The following is a 9,409-nucleotide window of genomic DNA, read 5'->3' on the forward strand; positions in this document are numbered from 1 at the left end:
ACAAAATAATTTTTTAGATTTCCAATGACAAGGTTAGTATTTTTACGACTTCCATTTTGATTGAAAAAACAACTGTCGATGATATCAAAAAGCCTAGATTTTAATTTGTCGTGGGGAAGTTGTATAAAGCGTTGAAAAATCGTAAGTTTTGATGTTATTGATTCTGGGAAGATTTTGGGACTTCAAAGTTTCTAATAATTCTTTAGAGTTTTTTATTATCCACATCTGATTCACACCGCTTCTGAAGTATATTGTTGTACAATACTCTTGAAGTTTCTCCTTCACTACTGTAAGAATTTTAGTAAGGAGTAAAGAGAGAGGTTTGGTAGAACATTTACTGGAACGTGCTATATATCTCTCATTGTAAGGACTTTTGTGAAGCTTTGGAATCCAGTACAAATAAGGTAAATCAAATTCATTACGTTTATTGGGGATATTAAAGATATCCAAACCCGATTTATGATGTAGAAATATTTCCTGCTGGGAGATTTAAGACTAATTCACCGCCGATGCAAAGTGTTTGTGTTGCAATTTCCCGTTTTTGTTAATGAACTTACCTATAGCTACACATTGGCAGTGTCCATCAGTGGAACAATACGGCGACTGGTTGCTACCACAGTAATGCCAACATTGGGAATGTTCAATACATTCTAAATATGTTAAAGGAAAATAAGCTGTATCTTATGAAATCATATTTTGATGTACAAACACACTTAAATGTCCATTCAGTGTGTAATTATTAAGATTCAATCACTTAATCAAATTAAATAGTACTATCAGATAGTTATACTATACTTGAAACTAATTCTCCGCCGATACAATGTTTTGTTGCAATTTCCAGTCTAAATGAACTCACCCCTACACTGGCATTGTCTTTGAGAACAAAACGGCTTCTGGTGGTTACTACAGTGATGACAATCTGAATGTTGGTGGCATTCTGAATTTGTTGAAAAAAATGCCATTTAAAGCAAAATAAGCTGTACTTTTTAAATCACAATTTGCTATACAATCATTTACAAATGACAATACAATATAAACTTTAAATATGAACTAAAGGAAAAAATTAGATAACATAGGAAATATATTTTTCTATACATGAAAATATCGTTAAAAATCGTCGGAGAAATCATAGCGTGACCCGAGGCCCCTGTAAATCCAAGTTGGCGAGTGTCGTCCCTTTAGAGGGCTTTCAAATGCAAAATTCTTGCATAATTAAGCTTGAAAATAAAATTAAGACTTTTTCTTTACATTTGCATAATTTACGCTGAAAATAAATCAAATTCGTTATTTTAGATTTCTACATTTATATTAGGGTCACCAACATATGTTTCAAACATATCACTAGTTGAAAGTTTCTGGGAATGAAAAATATACAACGAAATATTTGGTGTTGATAAGTTTTAAAATGTCACAAGATGTTCATCATTTTCCTCAGAAAACCTGTTTTTGCCGTTATGAGACTATATGTTTCAAAACATAATGATTAAATGCTTATATTTACATTTTAGCTCACCTGAGCTGAAAGCTCAAGTAAGCTTTTCTGATCACTCTTTGTCCGGCTTCCGTCTTTCTGTCTGTCTGTCTGTCTGTCAGTAAAAGTTTTACATTTTCAACTTCTTCTCCAGAACTATTGGGACGATTTCAAAAACTTGGCAAAAAGCACTGTAAGGTAAAGGGGATTAATATTTGTAGAATGAAGTGCCGCGCCCTCTTTCAAGGGAAGATAATTAAAAATCATTGAACATATGTTGATATTTTTCAAAAATCTTCCTCTCAAGAACCATTTGGCCAGAAAAGCTGAAACTTGTGCAAAAGCATCCTTCTACTGTAGGGTAGTGTCAAATTCATTCAAGTCATGATCTCTGGCAGTAGGGTGGGGCCACAATGGTGGGTCTTATTTTACATTGGAATATGTAGAGAAAAAATCTTTAAAAATCTTCTAAAAACATTTTCCTAGGAAAGCTGTAACTTTAGTGAAAGCAACCTCAGACAGTGAAGTGTAGTAGTTTATCATACTTGTATGTTAAATAACTGAAACTGATTGGTTTAGACGCAGTTTATATTCCGTTCTATTGCCCTCAGCGTTAGCGACACATTTGGCAACGGGTAAAACAACGAATTGTTACTTGAGCGTAATTATAAGCGTACGGTTTGCCGTGGAATTCACGTCAGTTGATGACACCTCCAGAAAACCATTGTTAACCTTTCAATTATTACCCTTCGAAACAGGCACTACTTATATAATAGAAAGATATAAACAAGGTATTTAAAGTCATATTAAAGTTTTTAAAAAATTCAATGTTGCATTTGATCAAACTGATGATTTTCCTTCTTACACTTCTGCTTGAAGTACATTTTTATGCATGCCAAAGACAAACGCACGTGGCGTTTTTACGAAACAGGAATAGGGCAACATAAAATATACTTTTATCTCGTAATTACAAGAAAAGATCTCGTTATTACGAGTTAATTATCTCGTTATTACGGGAAAGATCTCGTAATACCGAGATCTTTTGTCGTAATTACGAAATTTTTTCTCGTAATAACAACTTAATTATCTCGAAATTACGAGAAAAGATCTCGTTATTACGATATAATTATCTCATACTCGTAATAACGGGAAAAGATCTTGTTATAACGAGTTAATTATCTTGTTATTACGAGAAAAGATCTCGTTATTACGAGTTACATGTAATTATCCCTTAATTACGAAAAAAGATCTCATTATTACGAGAAAAGATCGATCAATTTAAAATGGCGCGTTTCATTGTTCTATTTTCTTGTGTAAAGTGTATGAACTACTGCAGTGTCTTTTATTTTACACATTCTTAGCATTATCATCCTTTGAAAGCATACACAAAATTTGATATAAAATCGGACAAAGCAGTTTTAAAGAAATTTCAGGAGCAAAGCAGGTTGATGAATAAAATTGAACTATTTATTAAAATGAAGGATACATGTAATTTGTGTTCAGATTCCAAAATGTTAATATACAAAATCAATTATTTTCAATATACATGTAGGTTGTTTATGAAAATATAAAACACAATTAAATCAATCCTGTATATCCATGATTAAAACTGTATAATCATTTAAGTCATCTGTAGCAAAGATAATTTGGTTTTTACGACTAGGAATACCCTGTATTAACTTCAGAGTGGGATTACAATACTTCAGATGAAAAGTAGAATGAAGTTTACACTTATTCATATGAGATAAAATGTGAAATCCAATCAGTTTATGTAAAAATTAATGAATAATGACCTTTGTTTTTTAAAACTTATAATAAAGAGACAGTACAGCTGAAAACATATGTGTGAATAACTTTAGATTTACCTATTGTATCGTTAGGAAATAAGAAATAATGTTGATTGTAATAGTTGACATACATGAAAATCCCTTCCACATACTTAATTAACGTAATTATGAGCTTCCGGATATTTAAGGGTCGTACAAACCGGAATAATCTTATATCGTTTATTTGTACCACGTGGACATTGTACATTTATCAACTCCTACGATAAACACGAAAAATACATGCTTACAAAATAATAATTGTTATTTTAAAAACTTTGAACAATTATTACCAGAGAGAAGTAGAAAAGACATATTTTTATCAACAAACATGTACAGGAGAATCTTCGCGAGTCCTGCATGTGTTTTGTTTTACAGTAAATACGCATGCGTAATAGTATAGAAGGCTGACCCCGTAACACGTTGCAATGTAAATATGTGATAGGGTATACGCAATTATTAATTTAAATGAAATAATTTATTTCATGCATGGAGAGCTTTTCTGAAAGTTTATACATTCGTGAGTAGTACAAAAATACCGAACCCGATTGGACAATTTTTTTAGAAGATGCGCCGTACTGTCTCTTTAATAAGAATTGAATTATCGTTTCTGGAAGGAAAAAGATAGACTGAAAGAGTGATCCAGTCAGCTTGGAGATCTTTTCAGAAATCTTTTCTCGTAAATACGAGATTTTTTCTCGAAAAAACGAGATAAATAACTCGTTATAACGAGGTCTTTTCTCGTAATTACAAGATAAAAATATTTTCTATGTGGCCCTCTTCGTCTTTCGTACATATACCCACTACCTATTTTTTTATAATATGAAAAATACATAACGTCTAGTGACAGTGGTTGGAATTACGAGAATCTTAGTGATCACACCCTTCGCTCTTGTTCTCACATTTTAGCCACTTTTACACTTTTACAATTTGTGCACGAGCACTTTGCGATCGGAATTTTAACTCTTCGCATTAGCTATCGCATACGTTGCATAAGCTCTCGTATTTATTGCATGCACTTTTTGGTTGCATCAAATCTCCTCAAAATAGTGGACATGCACACTATTCAGATCATGATTCAAATAATGCGCTCCAAATTATTGCAATGCAACGCACGAACAACTTTTTTTTAATCCCAAAAGCGATGCCCGATTTTTAAAGATCGTAAGATAAATTGCAGCTGCGTTTATGTTGTGCGACCATGAAACTGTTGCTAAACCTGTCTCATGTAATCTTGTAGCGTTTTACTATTATTTCTAGACTTTCTAGACTTATCGGTTTCAGATGCCATGCTTTGCCGTCACTAGTAATACTGGATACAGGGTTATTTTCGCCCTGTAATATTTTTGCATCTATTTACGGTGTTGGTTCGTTTTGAATGCGCCCCACCAAAGTTGTGGTAAAAAGAATATATAATGAGAGACATTGGAATACGGAAAAAAGCCGGGGGCGAACAGTTCCTTTGTAAGCAAATCTGTTTCAGGCCACAATTTACCTTGATTTTGGCTTATGCTTTTGCCATCTTCGTGTGCGATATCTTTCTTGCATTGAATTATTTCAACTGAAGGGCGTCGAAAACAGGCGAAATGTATATCCCTTCTGAATTGCACGAGCATTTGTTCGGTGAAGCGCATAATTGGACGAGCGCTGCTCATCTTATCGCATTTGCGCACGTTCAATCGTCCGATCATCTGGTCATTCGTGCGATCCTATCACATTATCTTACAACACTCGTTTTTATTGTACAACAGTCACATATAGACGGAAGAATAATCGCAAGATTATTTGCGTTTATAAACTCTAAAACGTGCAAGTTTCGCACGAGTACTTATTCATATGCGTTTATTTTGGCAACAGTTAAAGCCCCTTTCACAATTGGCGCACGAGCAGAAGCAAACAAATATTCGTGCGACCGAAAAAATTAGATATAAATCGTCAATTGTTACCGAAATAATCGCATATGAAAAAAAGTATTCGTACGAATTTCGCACGATCTAAGCAAGCGTTGTGCGATGTAAACGCATTAAATCTTGCAATATATCTTGCGTCTGTATGCGACTGTTGTACAATGAAAGCAACTGTTGAAAGATAATACGATAGGAACGCGCGAGAGACTAGGTGATTGGACGATTGAACGTGCGCCAATGTGAGTGGACGTGCGATTATGCGTTCAATGGTACGAACGATTGTGCGAGTCAGAGAGGGTATATACAGCGCCCATATTCAGTAGACATAGTTGAAAGCGAGCAAAGATGCCGCCCAAGAAGATACAGATATGCAGCAGCATTTATTACTTTACCTCAATATGATTATTTTATTATATCTGATTGGTCTAGAAAGTCACGTGACAGGGCGATGTCATAGGAATGAAAAAGCCGATATGAGCATAGTTACGATGTAGACAAATATGGTTAAATCAAAAATATTTAATCATTATGATTCTCTTTATATCTCAGAACCAACTTAACTATCTATGAAAGAAAGTGAGACAGTTACATGGGAAATCAAACAATCACGACGTTAATATTGCGACTGTTGAAAAGTTAAACATTATTAAAATCAACGCATTTTGTGTAATCATATGTTGCTTGGTATAATAAAACGTTTATTGCATTAATGTTCAGGGAATATATGAAGATTTATTCCCCAGAAAAAACAAATTTCTCTCGGGCGAAGCCCTCGGGAAGTATGATTTTTCTTCAGGGAATAAATCTTCATACATGTATTTCCCTCACCATCATGCAATAATTGTATATTGTAAATTTTAATCTGAAACAGAGATACTTATACAGGTTATATATACTAGTAGCAAAGAATGGCATGTTGAGGCTGATAATTCGTGCAATGATAGTAAAACGTTATAAGATTACATGAGACATGTTGAGCAACAGTCTCACGGTCGCAAAACAGACGCATAAACACCAGCGATTTATCTTACGATCTTTATAAATCGTGTATCACTCTTGCGAGTATACAAAACGTTGTAAAACGTTCGTACTAATGTTTGTGCGTTGCACTGCGATAATTTGGATCGCGTTCGGTTGCGTCTGAATAGTGTGCATGTCCACCATTCAGAGGAGACTTGATGCGACCAGTAAAACGTATGCAACGAATGCGAGAGCTCGTGAAACGTAAGCGAAGGCTCGTGCGAAGCCCAAAAATTTCGATCGCAAAGTGGTGTAAAGTGGTCGTGCGCCAATTGTGAAAGGGGCTTAAAGAACCATATCTATTTTCTCGGTAGCACGAATAATTTGTCGCGTCTTCTCGTGCGCAAATTGTAAAAGGGGCTTTACAGTCATCATTAATTAGTTAAAATCACTAGTACCTTGATTACACCCTCCGCGCTTATCACTACCACATTCTCTTTTTGAATTAATCCCAAACCCTCCTTCTTTGTGTCCTGACGTAATACTTTCAGACATCGAAATACTCAGCCCTAAATTAGAAAAAAATTAAAACAAAACATGTTTAAAATGAAAAAATGAGATTAAGAGCAATTTATTTTTTATTCTGATATTAACTACTAGTATTGCAAAATGTAGTATATTTGCCGCCTAAAGTACAAATACATGTATGTTCAAGCACTGGTTTTAGGAAGTGGTTCTGTGCTATTTTATAGAATAGAATGTTGACATGAGGTTGCTGTACAGAAAGAGATAGCGGAAGGAGACACTGAATAATTTTCAACCAGAATACGAACCATTACGTTTCAAAACCCTTCTATATACATATTACGATAAAAAAAAATATTATTTTCAAAATATACTAATCAATCTCCCTCTCAAATAATTTGTAGCATGTATTCTCCCACATAACACTATTATACTATTCGATTAATTATATCGGTACTTTCAATTAAACCAACAAAACTATTAAACTTAAACCATCCTTAAGTAAATCAAATCAATTGTTTAATCACAGGGATGTCAGCAGTAGATAATGGTTGTCTAGATCTTATATCACTGCGATATGGTGATGTTTTATTAATTGAACAGTAGATCAAAAGTGAGCGGCTGCTGCCCGAAACAGGCGAGTGCCATTTACTAAACAAGTTCAGTTTTCAAGTGTAGACAATCCTGCAAAAATGATTTGTCCTGAATGGAAAATATTAATCTTGATCTAATAAAAATTCGTTCAGTTAATTTGTTAATTAATTTGTATAGCTTATTTTTAAGATAAAAGTAATACAGAAATTATGATTACAAGTTCTAGGTCTACAGCTGAAATCAAACATGCTATATGGATATAGTACAGTAATATTAGAAAACGCAGCAAAGGTACATTAATAAATGGTGTATGTGTAAAGTATAGATGTTTGTATATAGTCTCAATAAAAACAGAAAGTGACGCAATTCAAATTAAGATAATATTAACTCAACTTGATCAACTTTAAATTCATCGTATAAATCAGAAAACGTTGTTAACTACTATAGTATGTCTCATACTTTGCTCCATATTATCTCAATAATATAATTTGTAATATTTTTGATGTTGGCCATGACTTCTAGTTGGTTTGGCTGATTAATTTGATTTTACAAAAATGCGGTTACCTGCAAAGAGAACCAGTATGCACATAGAATACCTCATCGTCATCATCAGAGGTGATAACAAAATGCTGCTAAAGCGGGGACTATAGATAGATATACATATAGTTATAAAAACAAGGACATAGTATACTGATAAGACATTGCATTGTAAGTCGATCTGCAGTGTCTTACTATTGAATGTTAGGAGTAAAAACAAACCATCATAATTATTGAAAAGAAAAGATATTTATATAGGTACGCAACGAATTTTATATCAAATCATCAATGAGAAATTAAGTTAGGTTATATTCAGGGGTAAATATTTTGTAAATAATTGGTTTTCCTACATTTTTAGCATTGAGAAGTCCCTTTGTATGAATTCTTTGTCTTATAGTTTGTTATTTTTTTGGAGGAGTTGTATGTACAAATTTCGATTACCAAGAAATGCATGTCGTGTAAAAGATTTTTCTTCTATCATTTTTTTCGTGTTCAAAATTGGAGCCTAATTCTTAACAAATCTTTATCTCAATTCGCAAATACTTGTTCATTTCTTGGGGAGGGGATGAATGAGTTTTGCGGTTTTTCTGTTTGTTTATATTTATGTGAAGATATCATTAAGTTTTATTGGGAATTGTTTAATAAACGGGCATCATCATTTAAAAACATTTATTCCACACGAATTAAAAGTTGACACTTAGATATGCAACACCATTCTTTGAACAAATATTAACATCTTGTAAGAAACAAAATGTACAGGCATATGAGTTTTTAGAATAGCTTTACGCAAATCGGGATAAAGGCTCGAATGAACTGCATGCAATCTAAGATTCGTCAAGTTCAGGGCCGTGTTTAATGGGTTATCTACCTGGACATACCTCTAACCTAGAAATGATAAATAGCCCATCTCCTAATTTTCCGTACTTACTTTAAAGTATTCTACTTTTAGAGTTTACGTTTCCAATTTCCATTACGAATATTTAAATGCGCGGTCTCACGATGACATTTTTCATCAGATTCTCAGGTGGCAGGGGATAGTTTTTTTTGGTCGAGGAAATGTGAGGCAGATAGTGCTCATATATTAGATTTAATTTTTCAGTGGGTTTTTAAATTTGCTAAAATTGGTTTGCATGCAGGTGACAAATGGTCCCGACTCTTGAGAATGTTTAAACATTTCAGAATAAAACAAGTACAACTTACATATAGCACTAAAAAGAATAGTCAGGGACGGTCTCAAAATTTTCTGAAAAATTGCACTTTTTTCACATTTTCACGGGTCCAGAACCACGCTCCAGTCCCGAGCAACTGCCATAAACTACAATAGGATTGGTAGCTTAATGTATACCCATGCAAATAATCACCAATTGATGGGGGGTCAATCACCTTCTTTTCGAGTGACATTTCGTGTTCTGAACCCACCCTACTTTTCAAGCACAAAACCGAAAGTGAAAATTTTGGCCACAGTTTCGCATTTTCATTCCATATCTGATGAAAAGTGCTACCAGTATTAAAGTGTCATATATCAATGAAATTGACATGAGCTCCTCTATCCACAAAATGAATGCAATAAATATTCTATCAATTTATACCCC

The sequence above is a fragment of the Magallana gigas genome, chromosome 5 (genome assembly GCF_963853765.1).
Source record: "Magallana gigas chromosome 5, xbMagGiga1.1, whole genome shotgun sequence".
Classification (NCBI taxonomy): domain Eukaryota; kingdom Metazoa; phylum Mollusca; class Bivalvia; order Ostreida; family Ostreidae; genus Magallana; species Magallana gigas.